Below are 12,343 nucleotides of genomic sequence, written 5' to 3'. Positions count from 1 at the left end.
AAAACGCTCAAGTTTGAAATCAAAACTAGATATAAAACCTGACTATACAATGAAAGTAAATTCCATCATCCACAATGAGGGGTTTGTGAAGTTTGAATTCATCACCACATACAATTTCGAGTTACAAAACATTCTGTAATGTATAAAAATAGATTTAATCCAATTACTATCAATTTGTTATTCAAATAAATTTACATTTGAAAAACTGTTTGGTTTTTGCCATTAGTACCCGCAATTTGGACTATAGCTTACTTTTTATTTTGATCATAAAAAGAGAACTAGGAGAAATTAAAAAAATCTCTACAGGAGAAACAAGGATAAACTACGTACCGAGTTTATCCACGCATCTTCATTAGCTATTTGACCGAACTAATAAAACGGGCTAAAATGTCAAGTATAAGTAGTCAATATCATACATTATTGTTGAAAAAGATTTATAAAAAAAAGATCCATGAAGAATATTAGACAATTTTGAAATAATTTAAGATTTTCAAAAATATATAAAAAGAAGAGGATTTTGAAGAATTTTGGAATATCTAAGAGAGGAATTTTACAGGCGGCAACAATAATCATTGACTTATTCTTTAGTACAACTTTTAATCTGAATATTTTTTAATCATGACAGTCAAAATAAAGCACATGATGTAAATAATATTATTTATCTGTAAAAGAGAAATAAATAGCATTTGTAGCAAATATTTATAAACACACAGCGAATCATCAAATTATTACAATAGCAAGATATCAAAAATTATACATGGATCATAGTTAATTCAGGACTATTGGTAGTTGCTTAAAATTTGTGTCTATTTAGTATACTAGGCCGGGACAAATGGTTATCGGTAAAGTATGATTATTATTCTCTAAGTAGTTTTTAAAAATGAAGAGTTTTTCATGAATGGTAGTTTGAAATTATTCGTTTTAATAGTGGGCTGATTTATTCCGCTTCGCCAAAATTAACTAAATTGATAGGAATGGAATAGTATATAGCTGTTAAGATATTATTTTCGGTGGGTTCATTATGATTACACAGTTTTAATCTAAAAAAAACAATAAAATAAAAGCCTTGCATAGTTTAGAGCAGCAGAGCGGAAATTTGCATTACACTAAAACCTTGAGATTAAAATTAGATTCGATTTTAAAATGTCCCTAAGATCAAATTCATTAAGGACTTATTGAATTTCTTTCTAAATTACTTTTTATCAGTTATTTTCATAATCCATTAGCTGATATCAAATTGCAATGATGAAATCTCGAAACTTTCATTGGTCAAGGCCTAGTATACAAAATAACAGATGACTATCTGTGAGGAAAATTGTAATCAACCAACAAAGCTTACGATAAATTTCAAGACAACAATTTAGAACAATTTTTAAAGTCAATAACAATGAAAACATTAATTCGAAAAGGCAAAATTATAAAATAAATTTGTAAAACAAGTACTAATAGCAGTAATAATAATAAAAATAATAATTTAAAAATCAATTTCCGTCGCAAAAAGAGAATTAATTTAAAAAATATAAAACTAAAAAATTGAATTAATCTAAATTATGATCTATCTATTAACACAGAGAATCAACAGAACGATTCGAGAAGACAATAAAAATAAAGACAACAAATTAACAATGAAACAATATCTATGATGATTAATTTATGAAATAGTATTAAAAATTAAATTTGAATTTTAACCCTAGCCTAGCATCGATTGAAATGAAATTGACATTATATAATAAACAACTGATTACCACTATTTACAAATACAATTTAAATTTAGCATACAACTGATGTGACATTCAAACAAAATGACAATGATTTTTATATATATACAGAAGTTTAATAATATCAAGTTCAATCTAGCAAGAAATAATAGTCAACATAAAAGTCTACTAATAAAGCTCAATCTTATTTACCAGTTCAAAATAAAAATAATTTTTTTAAAATGATAAAAGATTGTGAATCTGACTACCTATTGTAGATGATTAGCTTATGAATATAAAAAATATATAGTTATTTATTAAACCGTGTAAGTTCTGAATAGACAAGTATTAATGGTATGCTGTCACTTATTTCAAGTTTATTAAAGTTAGTAAAGCCATGGTAACAGAGGATTAAAGCATTAATTCAAACTTAAATTGAAACTGAAATTAATATAAGATACAATAAAAGCGTAATCTAAATTAGGTTTTATGAACAGAATCAGGTTGCATCTGTGTGAAATATATTTCTCTAATATTTTCTCGAATAATGAATGGTGATTGAGAGTTGTATTAACAAACATTTTTAGCCAAAAACTGAACGATGAACAATCTTGGCCTCAGAAGATTTGGTTACCATGCAACCAACAACAGGAACGAATCGGAGGGATTCTAGTGGTTGGCTGCTACGCAACAACTCATAACAACTATTTTTATAAATACCGCCCTAGTCACAAATCAGCCCAAATCACAATAAATGCTGAAAAACTATATCTACTAGTCTTCTGGGAGATAGGAAAAATTTATTTAAGCACCTCTTGAGTCTGTGTAATACAAACTTATGGTATAAAACATCAGAGAATAGGAGCCTGTTTCATAATACACAGTTAATATAGGAGAATCACAAAAAAATTTTAATTACTAGCTCTAAATGTGCAGTAAGCATAAATCAAATGTTTTTGAGTTATAAAAGGTGGGCTGTTTCAAGTTTTATGAAACAGGCTCCAGGTTTTGATAAATTATTTTAAATGCGCTCACGAATAGAAAACTGGATAGATAAAACGAATGCATTACAAAATTGGAGAAAAAAGGGTGGTAATACATTCAACTAAAGCTTTATTAAATGTATTGCCTCACTGGCAGTGTGCTATGCTTTTTGGGCTTGCTTTGAAGCAATCAATAAACTAAATGTTGAAAAAAGGCATGTGACATGGTTGAAGGCGTTGAAGAATTTTCAATGCAGTTTGGGTAGTCTTGGAAAAAACAAAAGTAATGTCTCAGCAAAAATCGTTACATTAACGTAGATTGAAAGTATTTATTGGAAAATAATAGAAGGATAGGAATTGGAATGGTAAATTAGGAAAGGGAGGAATAAAATAATAATTTAAAAATCTATGATGCTGCAATTGCTATCAATAACGGAACATTTAGATGAAATGGATTCATGGATTTATATAATATTCTAGACCTTGGCAATGATGTTTGAAGACATTAAATTTACAAATTGAATAAATTCTCCATACAAATTTAAAATATTTCAGAGAAATTGATGTAAAAACTCAACTAATAAGCTACAGGCTATTTATTATAATGGAAAACTGATTTGGAAACGAATTGAATCAAATTTTTCTCGAAAATATGAGATTACCTTTAGCTATCTTTAGACAAATTACTGCATGTATAATAAAAAAGGTCTGTCACGTTTCAAACTGAAGATGAACATTGAATTTTTTTGTGAACTTTTTCTTTCTTAGTTTGGTAATAAAAATACACGTGTAAGAATATCAATGAATTAATCCTAGATATAATCCGTTCATACACAAAGTTACATCATTTAAAAAACCTACGATTATATTTTTACAATTTTAAAATACATCTAGTTTTTATTCGCTTCGTTATCGGTTTTAAAAAGTACATTTTTGAAAACAGAAAACACATAAAAACTATCATCTAAGCTGTCTCAAAGTATACCCGTTGAAATAACTTCATTTCAAAAACATTATATATTTACAATTCATTTAATTACATTCGATAATTATAATTCATAATCTAAGTAAATACTAAATATGTACAACGTTTCAGATACAGTATATCAGCTAACACACAGAAGATTTCAAGGAATTATCAAATGATGAAAAATATTGATGTTAATTTGATCCTGTAAAGTTGATGATTAATCAAACCTTTTACTGAGTAGCGCGAAATAAATGGGCTGATTTGAATCGTACAAAAAATCTTGTGAAAACTGTAATTGTAAGTATTGATCAGTGTATTAGCTGATCACTTTATGTTTTCCAATCAATAGACATTGACCTTTCAGCTAGTTATATTATACACATCAATATTTCTAATATTATAGTACGAATTTAGATAATTGGTCGAATACTTAACTAAGTTAAACCTTAATAAATTCCATTATTATCAGTGTAAATTTTCAATCAATATTTCTCAGATTCATTGTTATTGTAGTTACAGAATAATTTCTTAGCTGATGAAAGGAGATGGTTTAAATAGTAAAACGAGGTGGTTTCTGACAGTTTTATAATGATTGTATGACATGATATAAAACGGAAATATCTGTTCAACTTCTGTTATCAATGAGTGAAATTATGAAAGTAAAGATAAATTACTAAAAAAATATCTTGCAAGGCTAATGAAGTTGACTTTGAAAAAAATAGGCTCAAGGAAATAAACATGAAGCTGTCTGATTGCTTGCGAGTACGTTGATGTGATAAATAATGAGCCCATAAATAATTGCATAGTAGCTTGTGGTTCAGGTGTAGATTGACAACCATCAATATTATGATCAATAGAAATGTTGCTAATACATCATAATATTTTAAACAAGATTCTGCAACGTTAATAACAGTGTAATACCGGTGAAAAACTTTCAAATTGGGAATTTCAATATATTTTAAATCTTATTCATTGATATCAATTCTAGTTTCTTTTACTCACAATATGTAACAAAAAGCTTAAAATGCTTTCGAGAAGTTTACTTATAGGGCCTATATAAAAATAATTGATATTGTACCAATAATCAAGCATATAGAATAAAATATAGATTGAGCTGTGGAACTCAACCTTTATTTCTGAAATGAATTCATGGGAGACATTTATCCACTAGAATAGATTTTCGGTTAAAGTAAGTGGAAAATTTGTTTCTTTTTGTGCGTATCTATAATATTATTACTACTCTCAATGACCATGAAAACTTTGGATGAAATATAAAAGTGTTACTCAACATCATTAGAGAGGATGGCAATATTGTATTGAGACAGGGGCATATCTCATAAAGATTTAGTACCTAGTACCTACAATACGAAAAAGCTGACTACAACTCACTGGAAATACGCATTTATTAAATAGTATTCCTTGCTGTGCTGTACGTTTAGTGTGTGGGCAGCTTTTTCCTAGGTTAATAAATGTTTGTGAAAGATGCCTCAGTTCTGTTCTACCAATAAACGATTTATTGAACAATAATAATTATTATTGTTTGATAAATTCATCTGAAAGTACAAACTCGATTTAATCTAGGATTACATTTTCTAAATCCAGCACTAGCGTCCTCATAATAAAAACGGATTTATCTAATTTATCAATGATCAGAAAGAAATAGAGAAGAAAAATGAACAGAATTTAATTCTCTGAGAATGAAGTTGTCTTCAAGTTGAACAAAACTGTATCTATTCAATAACATTAAGCCCATTTTATATTTGAGTGAGTAAATTGTGGAGAACTAGGACTTTAAAGATTGAAAAAATTACTACTCAATACCGCGCGTTATTGCTTGGTTCGGGAGAATATGATAGATATTTTTCTATTCTTTGAAATGAGGAAAATCTTTTAGATGGAAAAATAATTGTTACACGATTTTAAAACTCGTCCCTAATTTTCCAACTTGACTCGTGTTGGAAAAATGATGAAAGCATTCTAAAATTCCCCTTTATAATTTTAAAGTTCCTTTCATTTGAATTTCAATGTAGGTTCACTCAAACAGGGGATCTTTCTGAACTAACATTAATGTCCTATTATAATAAATAAAATTAAATTATACCCTGAACGACTACAAAAATATAGTAAACATGTACAACAAATTATTGTACATTCTATAAGTAATAGTAGTTTCTATCACAAGATGAACAACCGTGATAATTTTACAAAGTCTAACGTTTTCACAATTAAAAGTATTTTCAACAAATCTATCAACTCAACAATTAAGTAGATAGGACTGACAGCAATGTGAGTTGACTTACAAATTACAACAATGATCAATAATAATATATACGAGTGAAAATCAACAGCTACTGTCGGGAAGGCTTGGGTTAATCAGAATGCTTCCCTTATTAGATTAAAGCTGCAGATATAATAATACTTTGACAAATTTTCAATATATGTGCTATAAAGTCAGGCTCATTCAACAATCTCAGTTTCAGAATATATTATTTGAACCTCAAATTTGTATTTGCCTCAAATCTGAGAATATGCACATCTTGAAAGACGAAGAACATTATCAACACCAACTTTCTTAAGAAGTAGGCCTATGTTGCTATTTCCTTTTTTTATCAAATTGATGTGAGATATCTAATAAACACTAACATGAATAAGTGAGCTAGATACAACTAGTAATAAAACTCATCTAGAGAATCATTGAAAAATGTAGTTAATCATTAATGTAGTTGATTCTTAGTACGATTCGAAATTGCATCACTGCATGTTAGATAGAATAGTTCCAAGGCCAATGTAAGGGATAAGGGAGGCTACTGTAGGTAATAGAAATGGTTTTCTACACTAATGGATTTGTTCACGATAGAGGCAGTCGATGAAATTATTACTTTTCAAAAGCAATTAAAATGTGATATTGAATTAATAAAATTTAATTCCGAATCAGACATCAATTTTGAGAAATTTGGTTCAAAAATAACATACATTGCTTCACCACTTTTGCGATCATGTTCTATGAACCTATCAAACTTACTTACCGAAAATCGCCAATAAAAGGCACAATATTCTTTGAAGATTTTTCAAGAATTGAAGTGTATGTGTACACTTTGTATTTTGTATGTATATTATTTCAGTGATAATTGAGTTGTGATACAATGATAGATTATGCACATCCATATGACAACGAACATCATCTCAATAACTTTCGGTGCACTACAACTTCACCAACGAATCCCTCGAAAATAGTTTGAAAAAAATATCTCTTTCATCAAGTGGAAATTCCGTTATTAGAAAGATTAACTTATTGTGTAACTCTTAAATATTGTAAAAATTCGATGAAAATACTTGAAATTTTAATTAATCACACTGATTATTAGAAATGATAATAAAGGAATATCAGAGAGTTTATTAATGATTAATTCAAGTTTTGCAATTATCCGAGATAGGAGTGAGATACTAACGTATTAAAAATTGGGATGACTATGAAAACCAGAGCGATATGAGAATTGTGTGGAGGTTACTATATGAAAATACATGAAAACAAACTGGAATAATCTTTTTACACGACTTTTTATTTTTATTTTGAAATAATTTACAAGATTTCCATATGGATCAATTTGCAAATGACTGCTACTGATTATCATGGAGTAATGAACTGTACATAGAAACAAAATAAATCGATTCAACCTGACATAGATTACATAAGAAATTTACACCCTGACGTTAAAAATGTGCATGTAAGGCATTACAAGTTTGTGGTAATTTGAAAATGTGTTACAAATAGCTAACAGTATGAAAGTTCAGTGTAGCTTGCATGATTTTAATTTTGTATTATAATTACTGAAATAAACAAATTTGTTGTTGGCCATTATTAGTTTCACAATATTTATTCCTTTCAACAGATAAATCATTGCCAAATACTGCAGAAAAACTTTTAGAAAAAAAATATTTTCTAATTAGTTGAAGGGTTTAACATAATTATGCCAACCTTCAAATAAGGTTCTCAAAAGTATTTGTAGCAAATTGTGATTTGCCAGCTTACAAATGTCCATTTGTAAGAGTAAGAGTAGAGTGATGCCAAAGTGTGATTTGCCAGCTCACATATATCCATTTGTAAGAATAGAAAGGTGCCAAGAAGTGAAAAACGCGTGTGCCGAGCTTGTTTCTTTACAAAGGTAATTTTGTAAACATCGCAAACAGCCAACACTTTATTGCACATATATGAATAAGTATACTTAACTAAGAGTTGGACATACGACCAACACGAAATTCTTTAAACAGTACTCTTATCGTATCCACTCTCTTTTCAAATCTAGACAAACTACAGTAAAAACACGTGTTAAAAATTACTCATCGATTAATCGTTCGTTACTTGAATTTATGCTAGTTCAGATAAAATTCATCAATTTCGATTGAGAAGTACGCACGAACAAGAGTGGTTATCACCGGGCCGACGGTCATTTCCAATATTGTCTGTTATTAATCCATCGCACGTCTTTGAACACTGTGCAGCTGATCAGGAAGGCATTGCAACTCTACTGCTCACCCAGACTGTTCTGCCAACTGCTACCGGCTCATCTGAACGATGGATCTTTGCTGGATCACAGTTGTCTGAAAATAACATTAAATCTATATTAGAATACAGACCACCGAAATGAACAATTAGTTCAAGTATAAATTGTGATACCATTCCTGAACATCCAAGTTTCAAAAATCGTAAGTAGTTACCGTAGTTTTGTTGAAAGCATAAACATTCTCCACAGAGACGCCATTTTCCCGACGCCGGCATTCTATTACATTTCTACGACAGCAGCTATTTTTAGCGTAGTCAGAGATAAGGAGTCGAGTGCAGGCGACTTTGACAGCGAACTAGGCAGTGACAGCGAGTCGATTTCGCCGGCTAGTATCGAAGTGTCATGCAGTGGATCGATTGTTGACATCGGAATCGATTTCTACTCAGGTATCGCTTAATCTTCATCCAAGTCTGGGTTGTAACGGCTCGACCCTCAGGAGAGGGCGGCGTAATTGAGTGCTCGACCCTCAGGAGAGGGCGGCGTAATTGAGTGTTGTGCATCTTTAGTCCAACAATTCCGTTGGATCGCCAGATAGGACTGAGGTGTAGTCGGTAATTAGCGTAAATTTCGTTGATGGAGTTTTCATAAGTCAAGTAGAGTAAGTTATTACCGTAACTAACAAACCGCTGTACGCAATGACTCATATTTAGGATAAATTAGATCAAATTCTAGGAAAACTACAGAAGCTAGATGATTTGGATGAGAAGGTCGACAAATTGAATAGTTCTCTTCGAAAAGAAATAGATGAGATTAAAGTTGAAATCTCCCGCCTAAAGCAAGAAAGTTCGAATAAGGACAGACGAAATGAAGAAAGAGATAGGAAGTTTAACTTGTTGCTTTTCGGTGTTGGAAGTAAAGAGCTTTTCACTATGAATCAAGAAGTAATAAACATTTTGCGGTTTCTGGTTCCTGATTTCAACGGGAATTTCATCAGTGAATTGTGGAAAACAAACAGGAATAAGGAGAACTCACCTATTATTGTGAAATTCAATTCACTCATAACGAAGAACACGATATTGAGAGGAAAAAGAAAGCTTCAAGAAAAACAAGAATTTAAAAATATTCAAATCAAGGAGGACTTTTCAGTTGAGACAAGGGCTATCAGGAAGGAATTATTCTCACACCTTTTGAGTTTAAAAAAAGAAGGAAGGAAAGTTTTCATGATTGGAGATAAGTTGAAGGTTGATGGTACCCTTCTTTCCCTGGAGGAATTGCAATTGCAAGAGTCAAACGAGCCTCTAAGCGAGCGAGAAGTGAAGAGGCATCACCGAGTCCAAAACAAGGAGAATGCAATGAATCCCGTGATCGTCAGACAAAGAAGAAGGGGAAAAGTCCAATGAAAACAGCCTTGAAAGATTCCTAACAAAAATATTGATAAAACTAAAGAAGAAGACCGTCAAAACGAGCAATCGGGAGCAAAACGCAAGGAGAATTCAAGATCAGAAGAAACAAAAAAACAGGATGAATAGGAAAATGTGGAAACCAGGCTACCAACCAACAAAAACAAGAGGACAATATCTAAAGTAAGGAATTCAGGAAATAGTTATTCCCCAGAACGACTGGTCATCAAGGGGAATCAAGACCAAAACCTCCCAGGTTTAATTATAGGCACACTCAATGTAAGAACACTCAAGACAGAAGATCGACTCATCGAACTAGAGGAAGCATTGAAGGAATCTAGCATTGATATCCTTGGTATAGCAGAAGTAAGGAGACACTCCGAAAAAAAGATTGAAAGGAGCAGTGGATTCATTTTCTACCATTTTGGTGAAACACCAGGTCATAAAGGTGTTGGATTCCTTGTTAGAAAGGAGTTGAAGACGAAAATCGTAGAGTTCAAAGGTATATCCGAAAGAATAGCATTGCTGAAGTTGAAAACTCAGGGAAAACTGTTACATATTTACCAAGTTTATGCTCCTACTTCAATGGCTGAGGAAGCTGAGCACGAATCATTTTACAATTCACTCACCGCAGCTCTAAGCAGGGAAAGAAACAATTGGAAACATATAACTTTGATTATTGGTGACTTCAACAGTCAGGTGGGAAAGCAGGAAGAGGGTGAGAGGCTTACAGTAGGGAAATATGGCTATGGGACAAGGAACGAAGCTGGACAAAGACTGGTGGATTTCTGTCAAGAGCAAGGATTAAGAATAGTTAATACATTCTTCAAGAAACGAGCTGTTAAGAAGTGGACTTGGATTTCACCAAATCAATTGTTTAAAAATGAAATAGATTATGTGCTGACTAGGCACAATGGAATTGTGAAGCAGTTTGAGGTTTCAGGGAGTCTGAAAATTTATACAGATCACAGACTCATATCCATTGAATTGACAAAAGATTGCTTCAAAAGGAGGCCAAAAAGAGAATGGAATGAAGACGTAGTAGGGAATATTTTCAAAGCAAATGAACAAGGACAATTTGAATTAGAATTGCAGAATTGGCGTGAACAAAGAGGTGTATGTCTGCAAGAGAGCTACAATAGATTGGAAAGCATCATAAAAAATGCTTTTGAACCTATAATAAGTACAAATATGAGGAAAATAACCAATGAAACTAAAGAATTGATTGTTAAAAGAGAAGAAATGAAGAAGAAAAAGAACAAAAGATTCCATGAACGAATTGAGTTTAATACGCTTTGCAAATTAGCAAGATACCATATTAGAAAGGATATTAGGACATTTGAAGACAGAATTATAAAAAATGTATTGGTCACCAGTGGATCAACAAAGAAATTGAGAAAACAATTGTTTGATGGTAAAGAATGGAAAGTTGGAGTCAAAGATAGACGTGGCAGGATTGTAAGGAATAGGAAAGGTATTTCTGAAAATGCTAATGAATTCTTCAGAGAGCTATATCGGGACACATCTGAGAGCGCTGTTGTATTGGAGCAGATTAATTTGCAGGAAGAAGTACCAACAATTAAAGAAAGTGACCTGAAGACAGTTGTAAGTACTTTGAAAAGCAATACCATGGCAGGAGGCGATAGGATAACAAACGAGATGCTGAAAGTACTGTACTCGATCTCTTCAGAAACAATAATCAGTCTGTTTGATAGAATCTTCAGTGAACATTCGGTACCTCAGCAGTGGAAAACATCAGACATAATTCTACTGTTCAAGAAAGGAGATCAATACGACATCAACAACTATCGACCAATAAGCATTTCATCTTGTTTCGGGAAACTCTTCATGAAAATGCTACAATATCGCCTACAAACAATTATGAATGAGCGTCAACCAGTCGAGCAGGCGGGATTTCGAAGTGGATTCTCAACGATTGACCATCTTCAAGCAGTTAGTCAACTCATAGAAAAATGTGAGGAATTCAATATAGGTGTCTACTTGGCCTTTATTGATTATAAAAAGGCATTTGATAGTTTGAAACATGCATTCCTCTTCACGTCGCTTGAAATGATTCCAGCAACCTTCTTAAATATAATAAAGGACGTATATAACAATAGTACAGCACGAGTAATATCAGATTCACCAGGAGAGATCTTCAGCGTGCAGAAAGGTGTGAAACAGGGTGACCCACTCTCGCCGTCTCTCTTCAATGCTGCTCTATAAAACATTTTTAGTGGTCTCAAGTGGGATAGGTATGGTTTGAATATCCAAGGACAATATCTAAATCATTTACGTTTTGCGGATGACAATGTTCTCATCGCCAAATCTCCATTGGAACTAAAAATCATGATAACCAGCTTGGCTGCTGAAAGTGAGAAAGCGGGGCTCATTATAAATCCAGGGAAAACACATCTCATGACTAATAGGGAAACAGTAGACATAACACTTGATGGCTCTTCATTGAATTGGTCAAGAGAGATTATTTATCTAGGACAACTGATTGCTTTCACTGACAGAACCGACAAAGAAGTGAAACGTAGGTGTGCAATTGGGAGGAAATATTGGTCATTGAAAAGTATTCTCAAGAATAAGGAGATTAGTACTGTTAAGAAGACACAGATATTAAAGACTTGTGTTTTTCCCGCGCTTATTTACGGCTCCCAAACCTGGGCGTTAAAGAAAACAATACTACAGAAAATAGCAAGAACTCAAACGGCGATGGAAAGAAGTATACTGAACGTAAGGAGGCTAGATAGAGTTAGGAATACATCCATCAAGGCGATAACAA

Source organism: Nilaparvata lugens, chromosome 8 (assembly GCF_014356525.2).
Source record: "Nilaparvata lugens isolate BPH chromosome 8, ASM1435652v1, whole genome shotgun sequence".
NCBI classification, from domain to species: domain Eukaryota; kingdom Metazoa; phylum Arthropoda; class Insecta; order Hemiptera; family Delphacidae; genus Nilaparvata; species Nilaparvata lugens.
This window is presented reverse-complemented; position numbering follows the sequence as displayed.